This window comes from Somniosus microcephalus, chromosome 13, assembly GCF_052327205.1.
Source record: "Somniosus microcephalus isolate GS21.2 chromosome 13, FLI_Smic_1.0, whole genome shotgun sequence".
NCBI classification, from domain to species: domain Eukaryota; kingdom Metazoa; phylum Chordata; class Chondrichthyes; order Squaliformes; family Somniosidae; genus Somniosus; species Somniosus microcephalus.
The window spans coordinates 190,906,517-190,921,324 of NC_140999.1; the positions used below are offsets into that span (position 1 = coordinate 190,906,517).

A 14,808-nucleotide genomic window follows, 5' to 3' on the forward strand; every position below is an offset into this window, starting at 1 on the left:
GCAACGAGAATCAGAGACCCCTGAAAGGCGTTATCCAACTCGAATCAGGAGGCCTCCTCAGAGACTGAATCTTTGAACTGTTTTGCATGAAGTTGTATATATATATGTTATTATGTTATGTTAAATGGGGATATAACTTAAGCTAAAAAGGGAGGATTGTGCTGTATGTAACCTGTTCCACCTTAAGAGAACTACCTTAAGAGATGTACTACTTTCTCTTGGCTGCTGTATACTGTAATACCGGTGGTGACCACACCGGTATATAAGTGTTGTGTAGGGATTTGCTGGGCAGTTCAGCCCTGACCTCCGAATAGTAAAGACCTGTTAAAGTTATTCTTGTGGTCTGTGTCCAGTGATTTATAATAAGCATAACTGGGACACACAGACTTAACAAATCTCATGAACCTTTGTTGCACTCTCTCTGTGGCAAGTATATCCTTCCTTAGGTAAGGAGACCTAAATTGTACACAGTACTCCAGGTGTGGTCTCACCAAGGCCCTATATAATTGGAGTAAGACACCTTTACTCCAATCCTCTTGTAATGAAGGCCAGCATACCATTTGCCTTCCTAATGGCTTGCTACACCTGCACATTCACTTTCAGTGACTCATGTACAAGGACACCCAGGTCCCTTTGAGCATCTGCATTCCCCAATCTTTCACCATTTAGGAAATACTCTGCCTTTCTACCAAAGTGGATAACTTCACATTTATCCACATTATATTCCATCTGCCATGTTCTCGCCCACTCACTGAGCCTGTCGAGATCCCCTTGAAGCCTCTTCACATCCTCTTCGCAACTGACACTGCCACCTAGCTTTGTATCATCAGCAAATTTGGAAATGTTACATTTAGTCCCCTCATCCAATTCATTGATATAGATTGTGAATAGCTGGGGCCCAAGCATCGATCCTTTAAGTACCCCACTAGTCACAGCCTGCCATCCTGAAAAAGACCCATTTATCCCTACTCTTTGTTTATTGTCTGTTAACCAGTTCTCAATCCATGCTAGTATATTACCCCCAATTCCATGTGCCCTAATTTTGTTCACCAACCTCTTGTGTGGGAACTTATCGAAGGCCTTCTGAAAATCCAGATACACCACATCTACCGGTTCCCCTTTGTCTACTCCACTAGTTACATCCTCAAAGAACTCCAATAGGTTTGTCAAACAGGATTTCCCTTTCATAAATCCATGTTGACTCTGCCCAATCTTACTATTAGTTTCTAAGTGCCCAGTTATTGCATTCTTTATAATAGATTCCAGCATTTTCCCAACTACTGATGTGAGGCTAACAGGTCTGTAGTTCCTCGTTTTCTCTCTCCCTCCTTTCTTAAATAGCGGGGTTACATTTGCTATCCTCCAATCTGCAGGAACAGTTCAAGAATCTACAGAATTTTGGAAGATGACGACCAATGCGTCCACTATTCCAATGGCCACCTCTTTCAAAACCCTAGGATGTAGGTCATCCGGTCCTTGGAATTTATCGACTTTTAGTCCCATTAATTTTGCTAGTACTGTTTTTTTTTTACTAATAAAAATTTCTATAAGTTCCTCATTCTTGTCACACTCTTGGTTTTCTCATGTTTCTGGGAGGTTTTTGTGGCGTCCTCCATGAAGACAGAAACAAAGTATTTATTTAATTTCTCTGCAATTTCCTCGTTCCCCATTATAAATTCTCTTGTCTCTGACTGTAAAGGACCTACATTTACCTTCACCAGTCTTTTCCTTTTCACATACCTATAGAAGCTTTTACAATCCGTTTTTATATTTTTCGCTAGTTTGTGCTCATATTCCATTTTCCCTTTATCAATTTCTTGGTCCTCCTTTGCTGATTTCTAAAAAGATCTCAATCCTCAGGCTGACTGCTTTTTCTGGCAACTTTATAACCTTCCTCCTTTGACTTAATACTAGCTTTAATTTCTTTTGTAAGCCATGGTTGGATCACTTTTCCCTACACTAAACATCCATAAGACAAAGGTCTTCTACCAACCTGCCCCCGCCACACAGTACTGCCTCCCGATTATCAAAATCCACAGCGAGGCCTTGGAATAACGTGGACCACTTTCCATACCTTGGGAGCCTACTGTCAACAAGGGCAGACATCGATGACGAAGTCCAACACTGCCTTCAGTGTGCCATTGCAGCCTTCGGTCGCCTGAGGAAGAGAGTGTTTGAAGACCAGGACCTCAAACCTGGCACAAAGCTCATGGTCTAGAGCAGTAGTGATACCCGCCCGCTTCAGAGACATGGACCATGTACAGCAGGCACCTCAAAGTACTGGAGAGGTTACCACCAATGCTGCCTCTGCAAGATCCTGCAAATCCATTGGCAGGATAGGCGCACCAACATCAGTGTTCTCACTCAGAGCAACATCCCCAGCATCAAAGCTCTGACCACGTTCGATCAGCTCCGATGAATGGGCCACATCGTCCGCATGCCCGATACGAGACTCACAAAACAAGCGCTCTACTCGGAGCTCAGACAGGGCAAGAAAGCCCCAGGTGGGCAGAGGAAACGCTTCAAGACGACACAAAGCTGGGTGGGAGTGTGTGCTGTGAGGAGGATGCCGAGAAACTCCAGGATGATTTGGATAGGTTGGGTGATTGGGCAAAAACATGGCAGATGCAATATAACGTGGATAAATATGAGGTTATCCACTTTGGTGGCAAAAACAGGAAGGCAGATTATTATCTGAATGGCAATAGATTGGGAGAAGGGGAAGTGCAACGAGACCTGGGTGTCCTTGTGCACCAGTCGCTGAAGGTAAGCATGCAGGTGCAGCAGGCGGTTAAGAAGGCAAATGGTATGTTGGCCTTCATAGCGAGAGGGTTTGAGTACAGGAACAGGGATGTCTTGCTGCAGTTGTACAGGGCCTTGGTGAGACCACATCTTGAGTATTGTGTGCAGTTTTGGTCGCCTTATCTGAGGAAGGATGTTCTTGCCATGGAAGGAGTTCAGCGAAGATTCACCAAGCTGATACCTGGGATGGCAGGAATGACGTATGAGGAGAGATTGGGACGATTGGGCTTGTACTCGCTGGAGTTTAGAAGAATGAGAGGGGATCTTATTGAAACTTATAAAATTCTGACAGGACTGGACAGACTAGATGCAGGAAGGATGTTCCCAATGGTCAGGGAGTCTAGAACCAGGGGTCACAGTTTAAGGATAAGGGGTAGGCCATTTAGGACAGAGATGAGGAGGAATTTCTTCACCCAGAGAGTGGTGAACCTGTGGAATTCTCTACCACAGAAGGCAGTAGAGGCCAATTCATTAAATATATTCAAGAAGGAGTTGGATATATTTCTTAAGGCTAAAGGGGTCAAGGGGTATGGGGAGAAAGAAGGGACCGGGTACTGAAATTGGATGATCAGCCATGATTGCACTGAATGGCGGAGCAGGCTCGAGCGGCTGAATGGCCTACTCCTGCTCCTATCTTCTATGTTTCTATGTTTCAAGGACACCCTCAAAGCCTCCTTGAAAAAGTGCAACATCCCCACCGACACCTGGGAATCCCTGGCCCAAGACCGCACAAAGTGGAGGAGAAGCATCCGGGAAGACGCCGAACACCTCGAGTCTCTTCGCCGGGAGCAAGCGGAAGCCAAGCGCAAGCAGTGGAAGGAGCACACGTCAACCTAAGCACCCCACCCACCCGCCCCTTCAATCACCGTCTGCCCCACCTGTGACATAGACTGCAGGTCCCGCATTGGACTCAGTCACCTGAGAACTAATTTTTAGTGAGGAAGCAATTCATCCTCGGTTCCGAGGGACTGCCTCAGAAGGAGTGGCCACCAGGACAAGGTGAGATAGGTCATTTCCATTCTTAAATGGAGTTAATGGTAGAACAGGGTGTTTGATGTTAGCATTGTTATATTGGTAAATGCTTTCAGAGAGATGGCAGTAGTACTATCTCAGGAGATCCAAATTCACCAGCTGACAGCTAAGAAGAAAAAAATACAGAGGATTCACTGCCGATTAAGTAGAAAGTAGATAGGGAAATAAATCGAAACCGAGTGATGCCTGTTGCACAATTCAATTTAATACAGTGGAGTACTCGTATATCACAACTGTATCGTGCTAGTGCACTCAAAATGACCGTGCTGGCAACATAGGATAAAGTAATTCTAAAAAAAGTGTCCAATTCTCTTGCAGCATGTTCTTTGTCAGGAATTTGCTGGCAAACAACATTTCTGCAGTTTTACATTACACTAATACATTCATTTATTTCATGCTGTTGCTTATCTTGTAGGAAGGTATGTTTGAGAATTAAGATTCCACCTTTAAATGCCAATTGCAAAAGCCCAATATATTTATTTTTTATAGACTGAGAAACCTAATTGAGGGAAAATGGCCTAGGTTGTAGGATGGAAAAGAGTAGAGGAGAGGAGATAAATCAAGTAGTAATAGTTAGGTTTGGATTTAAAAAGCCTGAAGGTTTTTAGGAGGAAGGGAATATTGACAGAGATAACAAGGTCCATAGTTGTGAGTCATGGAAAAGAATACATTTTAAGTCGCAGCTGGTACAATTTCCACTACAAGGAGGATGCAGAGAAGACATGTCGATTGTTGCTGTGTAGCTGAAACAGTCTATAGTTGGGCATCCGCTAGCTCTGTTGGCAACTGGGAGTCACTTTCAGAAATCAATCTCCTCAGATAATGAAGCAGTCCGTGCACGCGTGCAGCAAGACCTGGACGACATTCAGGCTGGGCTGATAAGTGGCAAGTAACATTCGCGCCACACAAATGTCAGGCAATGACTATCTCAAACAAGCAAGAGTCTAACCACCACCCCTTGACATTCAACAGCATTACCATCGCCGAATCCCCCATCATCAACATCGTGGGGGTCACCATTGACCAGAAACTTAACTGGACCAGCCACATAAATACCGTGGCAACAAGAGCAGGTCAGAGGCTGGGTATTCTGTGGCGAGTGTCTCACCTCCTGACTCCCCAAAGCCTTTCCACCATCTACAAGGCACAAGTCAGGAGCATGATGGATTACTCTCCACTTGCCTGGATGAGTGCAGCTCCAACAACACTCAAGAAGCTCGACACCATTCAGGACAAAGCAGCCAGCTTGATTGGCACCCCATCCACCAGCTTAAACATTCACTCCCTCCACCACCAGCGCACTGTGGCTGCAGTGTGTACCATCTACAAGATGCGCTGCAGCAACTCACCAAGGCTTCTTCGGCAGCACCTCGCAAGCCCGCAACCTCTACCACCTAGGACAAGGGCAGCAGGCGCATGGAAACACCATCACCTGTAAGTTCCCCTCCGAGTTACACACCATCCTGACTTGGAAATATATCGCCGATCCTTCATCATCGCCGGAACTCCCCAAAATCCTGGAACTCCCTCCCTAACAGCACTGTGGGAGTACCTTCACCACACAGACTGCAGTGGTTCAAGGCGGCGGCTCACCACCACCTTCTCAAGGAAATTAGAGATGGGTAATAAATGCTGGCTTTGCCAGCGACACCCACATCCCAGGAACGAATAAAAAAGTGTGACTTTTTAGGGTGCACGGTTACAGAATTGCTTGTAGTCAGGCCGAATCTTACTTATGGTCCTCTATCAAACTTTCATGGTGACAAGGCAGTTTTGTGCTTGTTTTCTCAAAACATTTAAAACAACGTTGGCAAAGTTTAAAAAGTGCCCAGGAGGTCTCAGTCAAAATCCTGTTTGACAAACCTACTGGAGTTCTTTGAGGATGTAACTAGTGGAGTAAACAAAGGGGAACCAGTAGATGTGGTGTATCTGGATTTTCAGAAGGTCTTCGATAAAGTCCCACACAAGAGGTTGGTGAACAAAATTAGGGCACATGGAATTAGAGGTAATATACTAGCATCGATTGAGAACTAGTTAACAGACAGAAAACAAAGAGTACGGATAAACGGGTCTTTTTCAGGATGGCAGGCTGTTACTAGTGGGGTACCGCAAGGATCAGTGCTTGGGCCCCAGCTATTCACAATCTATATCAATGATTTGGATGAGGGGACTAAATGTAACATTTCCAAATTTGCTGATGATACAAAGCTAGGTGGCAGTGTCAGTTGCGAAGAGGATGTGAAGAGGCTTCAAGGGGATCTCGACAGGCTCAGTGAGTGGGCGAGAACATGGCAGATGGAATATAATGTGGATAAATGTGAAGTTATCCACTTTGGTAGAAAAAACAAAAAGGCAGAGTATTTCCTAAATGGTGAAAGATTGGGGAATGCAGATGCTCAAAGAGACCTGGGTGTCCTTGTAAATGAGCCACTGAAAGTGAATGTACAAGTGCAGCAAGCCATTAGGAAGGCAAATGGTATGCTGGCCTTCATTACAAGAGGATTGGAGTACAGGAGTAAAGAAGTCTTACTCCAATTCTATAGGGCCTTGGCAAGACCACACCTGGAGTACTGTGTATAATTTTGGTCTCCTTACCTAAGGAAGGATATACTTGCCATAGAGAGAGTGCAATGAAGGTTCATAAGATTGATTCCTGGGATGGCGAGACTGTCCTATGAGAAGAGATTGAGTAAACTAGGCCTGTATTCTCTTGAATTCAGAAGAATGAGAGGGGATCTCATTGAAGATTCCAAAATTATTACAGGGCTTGATAGGATGGATGCTGGGAGAATGTTTCCTTTAGCCGGGGAGTCTAGAACCAGGGGCCACAGCCTCAAGATAAAGGGTAGGCCATTCAGGACTGAGATGAGAAGAAATTTCTTAACAAAGAGGGTGGTGAATCTTTGGAATTTTCTACCCCAGAGGGCTGTGGAGGCTCAGTCATTGGGTATATTCAAAACAGAAGTCGATAGATTTCTGACTATAAGGGCATCAAGGGATATGGCGATAGGGCCGGTGAATGGAGTTGAGGCAGACGATTAGCCATGATCTCATTGAATGGCGGAGCAGGCTCGAAGGGCCGAATGGCCTACTCCTGCTCCTATTTCTTATGTTCTTATAACCACTGTAAAACACAAGCAATCTAAGATACTCCTCTCCAGAGATCGTTATTTTTAATTCAATCTCGGGATGTGGGCATTACTGGCAAAACCAGCATTTTTGTTACCCATTCCTAGTTGCCCTGAACTGAGTGGCTTGCTGAGCCACTTCAGAAGGAAATTAAAAATCAACCACATTGGTGTGGGACTGGAGTCATATATAGGCTAGATTGGGTAAGGGTGGCAGGTTTCCTAAAGGACATCAGTGATCCAGTTTGGTTTTTAATGACAATCCAACAGCTTCAATATCAGCTTTATAAAAACAGAATTAAAATTTTCAAACTGGTGGGATTTGAACTCATGTTCTACTGGATTTCTTCTTCTTAGGCAGTCCCTCGGGACCGAGGATGACTTGCTTTCACACTAAAAATGAGTTCTCAGGTGACTGATGAGTCCAATGCGGGACCTACAGTCTCTGTCACAGGTGGGGCAGACGGTGGTTGAAGGGTGGGGTGGGTGGGGTGCTTGGGTTGACGTGCACTCCTTCCGCTTGGCTTCCGCTTACTCCCGGCAGAGAGACTCGAGGTGTTCAGCGCCTTCCCGGATGTTTCTCCTCCACTTTGTGCGGTCTTGGGCCAGGGATTCCCAGGTGTCGGTGGGGATGTTGCACTTTTTCAAGGAGGCTTTGAGGGTGTCCTTGAAGCGCTTCCTCTGCCCACCTGGGGCTCTGTTGCCCTGTCAGAGCTTCGAGTAGAGCGCTTGTTTTGGGAGTCTTGTATCGGGCATGCGGACGATGTGGCCCGTCCAACGGAGCTGATCGAGCATGGTCAAAGCTTCGATGCTGGGGATGTTGGCCTGAGCGAGAACACGGACGTTGGTGCGCCTATCCTGCCAATGGATTTGCAGGATCTTGCGGAAGCATGGTTGGTGGTACCTCTCCGGTGCTTTGAGGTGCCTGCTGTACATGGTCCATGTCTCTGAAGCATACAGGAGGGCGGGTATCACTGCTGCTCTGTAGACCATGAGCTTAGTGTCGGGTTTGAGGTCCTGGTCTTCAAACACTCTCTTCCTCAGGTAACCGAAGGCTGCACTGGCACACTGAAGGCGGTGTTGGACTTCGTCATCGACGTCTGCCCTTGTTGACAGTAGGCTCCTGAGGTATGGAAAGTGGTCCACGTTGTCCAAGGCCTCGTCGTGGATTTTGATAATCGGGGTGCAGTACTGTGTGGCGGGGGCAGGTTGGTAGAGGACCTCTGTACTGGATTTAGTCCAGTAACACAACCACTACACTACTGTACCCCTACACCAAAGTTATACTGCCATTATTCCAGCCCTGCGAAGTGCAACCAGTTCACAGCTGTCAAAACTGGTGATAATAGGTTTAATCCTCTTGGGCACTTTATAAACTTAATCTGACAGCAACCAATGTTGTTGCCTTAGGACAGCTAATCAGACAGTTATAAGAAAGAAATAACTTGCATTTCTACAGCGCCTTTCATGACCTCAGGACATCCCAAAGTGCTTTACAGCCAGTGAAGTACTTTTGAAGTGTAGTGTAATGTACGAAACACAGCAGCCAATTTGCGCACAGCAAGCTCCCACAAACAGCAATGTGATAATGACCAGATAATCTGTTTTAGTGATGTTCATTGAGGGAGAAACATTGGCCCAGGACACTAGAGAGAACTTCCCTGCTCTTCTTCAAACTAGTGCCACGGGATCTTTTATGTCCACCTGAGTTAACTGAAAGACGGCACCTCCGACAGTGCGGCACTCCCTCAGTACTGCACTGAAGTGTCAGCCTGGATTATGCGCTCAATTCTCCAGAGTGGGACTTGAACCCCAACCTTCCGACTCAGAGATAAGCGTGCTACCCACTGAGCCACAGCTGACGCCTTATAGGTCACAGACATCTGAGAGATTTTTCCCTCAGCGTAAGTGCTGGGAACCGTTTGCTTGGAAACTCCACAGCTGTATCCAGGGTCCGGGGAGGGGGGGGAATGCAGCACTCAGTTTTTCGGTAGTAGTTCCAGCATGAATTTCCACAGGGCTTATTAACCTCTTGCAATGGGAGCTGATTCATACTTGATGCTGCTAGAGTTCTTCAGGGGTGCAGGCCTAACCACACCCCCCCCACGCCCACTCTCCCCCACCCTGCTCCCCACACCCACCCCAGACGAGGCTCATTCCTGCTGGCTGCTATAGTTCATTTCATCCGGCACACCGGCAGATCTTAGGCTGCGGCAGAGGGAAATCCCAGCCCAGGAGTCCCCTTGCCCCCGATCTAATGCAAGGCATGATGTTTCGGGTGAACGGAGTTTCTGCCACATACAAGGCCCCGTGGAAAATAGCAGCGGAGGCTGAGAGCCAGCGTATACGAGTTCTGGCATAATTCACAAACCTTTTGCTGCCCCACTGGCCAGGTTTTGGCAGGAGTGTGCCAGAAGGCCTGTGGATTTTCAGACCTATTGCCTGCTGGAAGAAAAGTAGTTGTGGATAAAAATAGATGTGAGGCTGTTGCAGGACAGCTTATTATCCAAGCTTTCTGTAAACACAACATGGGCAAAAAATGAATCTTGTTGAGTGAACTACAGCATTAATGTCTCTATGAAGTGAAGCTTTCTGCAGTTACCCGAGTGGCATACGTCCAATTTACCCTATTATAAATCAACTGAATCAAGAGGGATGAAGGAGTCAGACAGTTCGGTTATACTGTACATCCACGCTGATGATGGATGTCAAATGCCACAAACGGCAGCAGTACCACTGTAGTTCCTGCTGGCGGCGATATCGCGCTGCGACATACCAGTGTGTTCAGCAGCACCACCAACAGTAGCAGGTGGAACTGCACGTTAGATAAGCAAGTGCAGGTATACACGCAGGAGCGTGCAACTCTGCCAGGGGAGTAAACACAGCGCTATCGGATCGGATAATATACACCCACACTCGACTTTCAAAAATTCCGCCCACACAGGCTAAAAGAAAAAGTCAAGGATGGACAAAATGACCACACCTCATCATCCTGTCCCTGTTGTATTCCAGCTCACCAGCCTAGTATTGAACTGCAATTTGAATAGCCCTAATGTCTGGTGAATCTTAAAGCGTTCTGTGCCCTTCAAACAAAGCTATTTTTTCCCCAAGATCTCAAACTGACATTTATTACCAGATCTCATAAGAAACAAGAGCAGGAGTAGGCCATACGGCCCCTCGAGCCTGCTCCGCCATTCAATAAGATCATGGATGATCATTGACCTCAACTCCACTTTCCCGCCCGATCTCCATATTCTCTGATTCCCCTAGAGTCCAAAAATCTATCGATCTCAGCCTTGAATATCTCCTGTGGCATTGCAGGATATTCTGCTTTGTAACAACAGTTGTGTTATAGCACCAAGTATAACACCCTGTCGTTACAAGCAATCTAATACATAATACACTTAATCTCCTCTATTTTACACCTGCAGAAACATAACATTGTCTCTCTTCTTGCAATTGTTTCACTTTTTTCTTCCAACTCTAATTTCTTCCGTGTCACTCTCTGTGGCTTCCACTCAGATTTGTTCTTCTCTGTACGTCTCAGACTTCTCTCATTGTGGTGTCGATTTGCCTATTGGTCCCGCTCTTTCACTGTTTGTGCAAGGCTTCCCTTTACCATATTTCCTCATAGAGTTATACAGCACAGAAAGAGGCCCTTCGGCCCATCGTGTCTGCGCCTGCCATCAAGCCCCGTCTATTCTAATCCCATTTTCCAGCACCTGGTCCGTAGCCTTGTATGCTATGGCGTTTCAAGTGCTCATCTAAATGCTTCTTGAATGTTGTGAGGGTTCCTGCCTCTACCACCCTTTCAGGCAGCGAGTTCCAGATTCCAACCACCCTCTGGGTGAAAAAGTTTTCCTCAAATCCCCTCTAAACCTCCTGCCCCTTACCTTGTAACTATGCCCCCTGGTTATTGACCCCTCTACTAAGGGGAAAAGTTCCTTTCTAGCTACCCTACCCTGCTCTAAGGAGAACAACCCCAGCCTATCCAGTCTCTCTTCATAGCTGAAACGCTCCAGCCCAGGTAACATCCTGGTGAATTTCCTCTGCACCCTCTCCAATGCAATCACATCCTTCCTATAGTGTGGCGACCAGAACTGCACACAGTATTCCAGCTGTGGCCTAGCTAGCGTTTTGTACAGCTCCATCATAACCTCCCTGCTCTTATATTCTATGCCTCGGCTAATGAAGGCAAGTATCCCATATGCCTTTTTAACCACCTTATCTACCTGTCCTGCTGCCTTCAGGGATCTATGTACATGCACACCAAGGTCCCTCTGATCCTCTGTCTTTCCTAGGGTCCTACCATTCATTGTGTATTCCCTTGCCTTGTTAGTCCTCCCAAAATGCATCACCTCACACTTTTCAGGGTTAAATTCCATTTGCCACTGTATTGCCCATCTAACCAACCCGTCTATATCGTCCTGTAGCCTGAGGCTTCCCTCCTCGCTATTTACCACTCCACCAATTTTAGTGTCATCTGCAAACTTACTGATCATACCTCCTAAATTCATATCTAAATCATTAATTTACACTACAAACAGCAAAGGACCCACACCGACCGATCCCTGTGGTACACCACTGGACACAGGCTTCCAGTCACAAAAACAACCTTTGACCATCACACTCTGCCTCCTGCCACTAAACCAATTTTGGATCCAATGTGCCAAATTGCCCTGGATCCCATCAGTCTCCCATGCAGGACTTTGTCAAAAGCCTTACTGAAGTCCATGTAGACTACATCAACTGCACTACCCTCATCCACACACCTAGTCACCCCCTTGAAAAAGTCAATCAAATTGGTTAGACATGATCTCCTCCTGACAAAGCCATGCTGACTATCCTTGATTAATCCTTGCCTCTCCAAGTGGAGACTAATTCTGTCCCTCAGAATTTCCCTACCACTGATGTTAGGCTCACTGGCCTTCCAGCTCTACACACAGATTGCCACTTTGGTCCCTAATGGGCCCTACTCTTACCCTGGTTATCCTCTTGCCCTTAATATACTTATAAAACATCTTGGGATTTTCCAATATTTTGCCTGCCAGTGTTTTTTCATGCCCCCTCTTCGCTCTCCTAATTTCTTTCTTAAGTACCCCCCTGCAATTTCTATACTCCTCTAGGGCTTCCACTGTTTTTAGTCCTTTGTATCTGCCAAAAGCCTCCCTTTTTTTCCTAATCCATTCTTGTATATCTCTTGACATTCAGGGTTCCCTGGGCTTGTTGGTCCCACCCTTGACCTTTACGGGAACATGTTGGTGTTGTACTCTCTCTATTTCCTTTCTGAAAGACTCCCACTACTCTGATGTAGATTATCCTACAAGTATCTGATCCTAGTCCACTTTGGCCAGATCCTGCCTTATCATATTAAAATCAGCCTTCCCCCAATTTAGAACCTTTATTTCCAGTTCATCTTTGTCCATTTCCCTGACTACCTTAAATCTCACCGAATTATGGTCACTGTCACCAAAATGCTCTCTGACTGACACTTCTACCACTTGCCCGGGTACATTCCCTAGAATTAGGTCCAGTACTGCCCCCTCTCTGGTAGGACTTTCTACATGCTGGCTCAAAAAGCTCTCCTGGATGCACTTTAAGAATTCTGCACCCTCTAAGCCTTTCACACTCTGACTATCCCAGTTAATATTGGGGGGAAGTTGAAATCCCCTATTATTACTCTATTATATCTACATTTCTTTGAGATTTGCCTACATATTTGTTCCTCTATCTCCCCGACTGTTTGGAGGCCTATAGTACACTCCCAGCAAAATGCTTGCCCCCTTTTCGTTTTTAAGTTCTACCCATATGGCCTCATTAGAGGAACCTGCTAAGATATCATCCCTCCTTACAGCAGTAATTGACTCCTTGATTAATATTGTGACACCCCCTCCTCTTTTACACCCCTCTGTCTCGCCTGCAGATTCTATACCCCGGAATATTGAGCTGCCAGTCCTCCCTCAACCATGTCTCTGTGATAGCAACAATATCATACTCCCATGTGTTCATCAACACCTTCAATTCATCTGCCTTACTCGCAAGACTCCTTGCATTAAAATAAATGCCATCCAGCCTTGCCATACTCCCTTGTGCTGTTACATATTTGCTCTGCCTTCCAGGCTGACTTGTTTTTTCCTCTATATTTGGCTGTGCATCACCCCCTACTATAGCTCCACTCCGTATCCCATCCCCCTGCCAAGTTAGTTTAAACGCCGCCCCCCCCCCCCCACCAACAGTACTAGCAAACCTCCCTGCAAGGATGTTGGTACCGTTCCGGTTCAGGTGCAACCCGTCCGACTTGTACAGGTCCCACCTTCTGCAGAAGCAGACCCAATGATCCAGGAAACTAAAGCCCTCCCCCTCCTGCACCAACTCTTTAGCCACGCATTCATCTGCTCTATCCTCCTATTCCTATATACTCACTAGCACGTGGCACCGGGAGTAATCCAGAGATTACAACCTTTGAGGTCCTGCTTTTTAATCTGCTACCTAGCTCCCTAAATTCTTGTTGCAGGACCTCATCCCTCTTTCTACCTATGTCGTTGGTACCAATGTGAACCACGACCTCTGACTGTTCGCCCTCCCCCTTCAGAATGCCCTGCAGCCGTTCAGTGACATCCTTGACCCTGACACCGGAGTCACGTCTGCGGCCACAGAAACGTCTATCTGTTCCCCTTACGATAGAATCCCCTATCACTATTGCTCTCCCACTCTTTTTCCTCCCCTCCAGTGCAGCTGAGCCACTCGTAGTGCCACGGACTTGGCTCTTGCTGCATTCCCCTGAGAAACCATCTCCCCCAGCAGAATCCAAAACGGAAAATCTATCAGAGAGGGAGATGGACCCAGGGGACTCCTGCACTACCTTCCTAGTTCTTTTATTCTGTCTGGCCCAATCTACCTGCATGACCCTCACAGTTGTTCCTTTATCTATGGAATCTCTACCTTTTCAAAGGCCTAAAATAGCAGCATAATAGAAGGCAACAAGTACCGGCTTGAAGTGAGCTACCGGCACAGAGAAGGTGATAGGATACAAGCCAGAGTGAAATTATGGTGTGCGGAGTGGGTCAGAGGCCAAAAGAAATGGGATGGGTTCTGTGTGTGTCGGACAATGGATGCAGGGGGCTGGGAGGCACTTGCGGGATTGCTGCCTGGGAGTTCCATGAGGGATGGTGTCTGGGAGCCTTGACATCTGGGCTTGGGAGCATTCAATGAGTTTGGATCTTGGAAGCATGGTGGGGGGTGGGGTGGGCGTGGGGCTGAAGTTTAGGTGTACATAAGGTGGGCGAAGGTCTGGCTGCACGTGAGGGAATGTGGGACAACTGAAGTGTGTGGGAACAATGGGTGGGGGAGGGGGGCGGGGGGGTTGGTCTGTAGCATTCTGATGTCTGGGGTTTTGGAGAAGATCATGTGTTCCAGAGTTTGGCTGCATTTTGGATTAGAGAATTGGATCTATAGCACTTGGGAATCTGGCATTTGACAGCACTGGAGATAGATCTGGAGTTTGGCAACACTGAGTGGATGTGGAGCTTTCACTGGGTTAGGCCACAGGTAGGGTGGGGGAGCGGGAGCACACAGAGGCTACCTGGGAGCACAAAGTGGCCTCGGCTGCAGTGGAAGCACAGAAAATGCTACAGAACAGCCACCAAAACTGCCTACGTCACCACCACCAGGGGCAAACCTACCCACTAAGGATGTCTGGAAGGACAGACAGCGGTCATATTTTCACCAGGAGTAAACAGTGTGGCCCCCCCCCCCCCAGGAGGACTGTAGCCGGCCCCTGCACGATTCCTCCCCCCCACTTACCTGTAGGACCTACACGAGGGTCATTGCCGACATTGCAGCAGCC

At 47.0% G+C, this 14,808-nt stretch overlaps 1 protein-coding gene across 4 annotated transcripts in view; it reads right to left on the minus strand.

Moving 5' to 3' along the window:
- The window catches only part of LOC147108911 (double-strand-break repair protein rad21 homolog), a 98,157-nt gene that overhangs the window by 7,961 nt on the left and 75,388 nt on the right, over nt 1–14,808 (minus strand). The gene's annotated exons all lie outside the window — the stretch shown is intronic.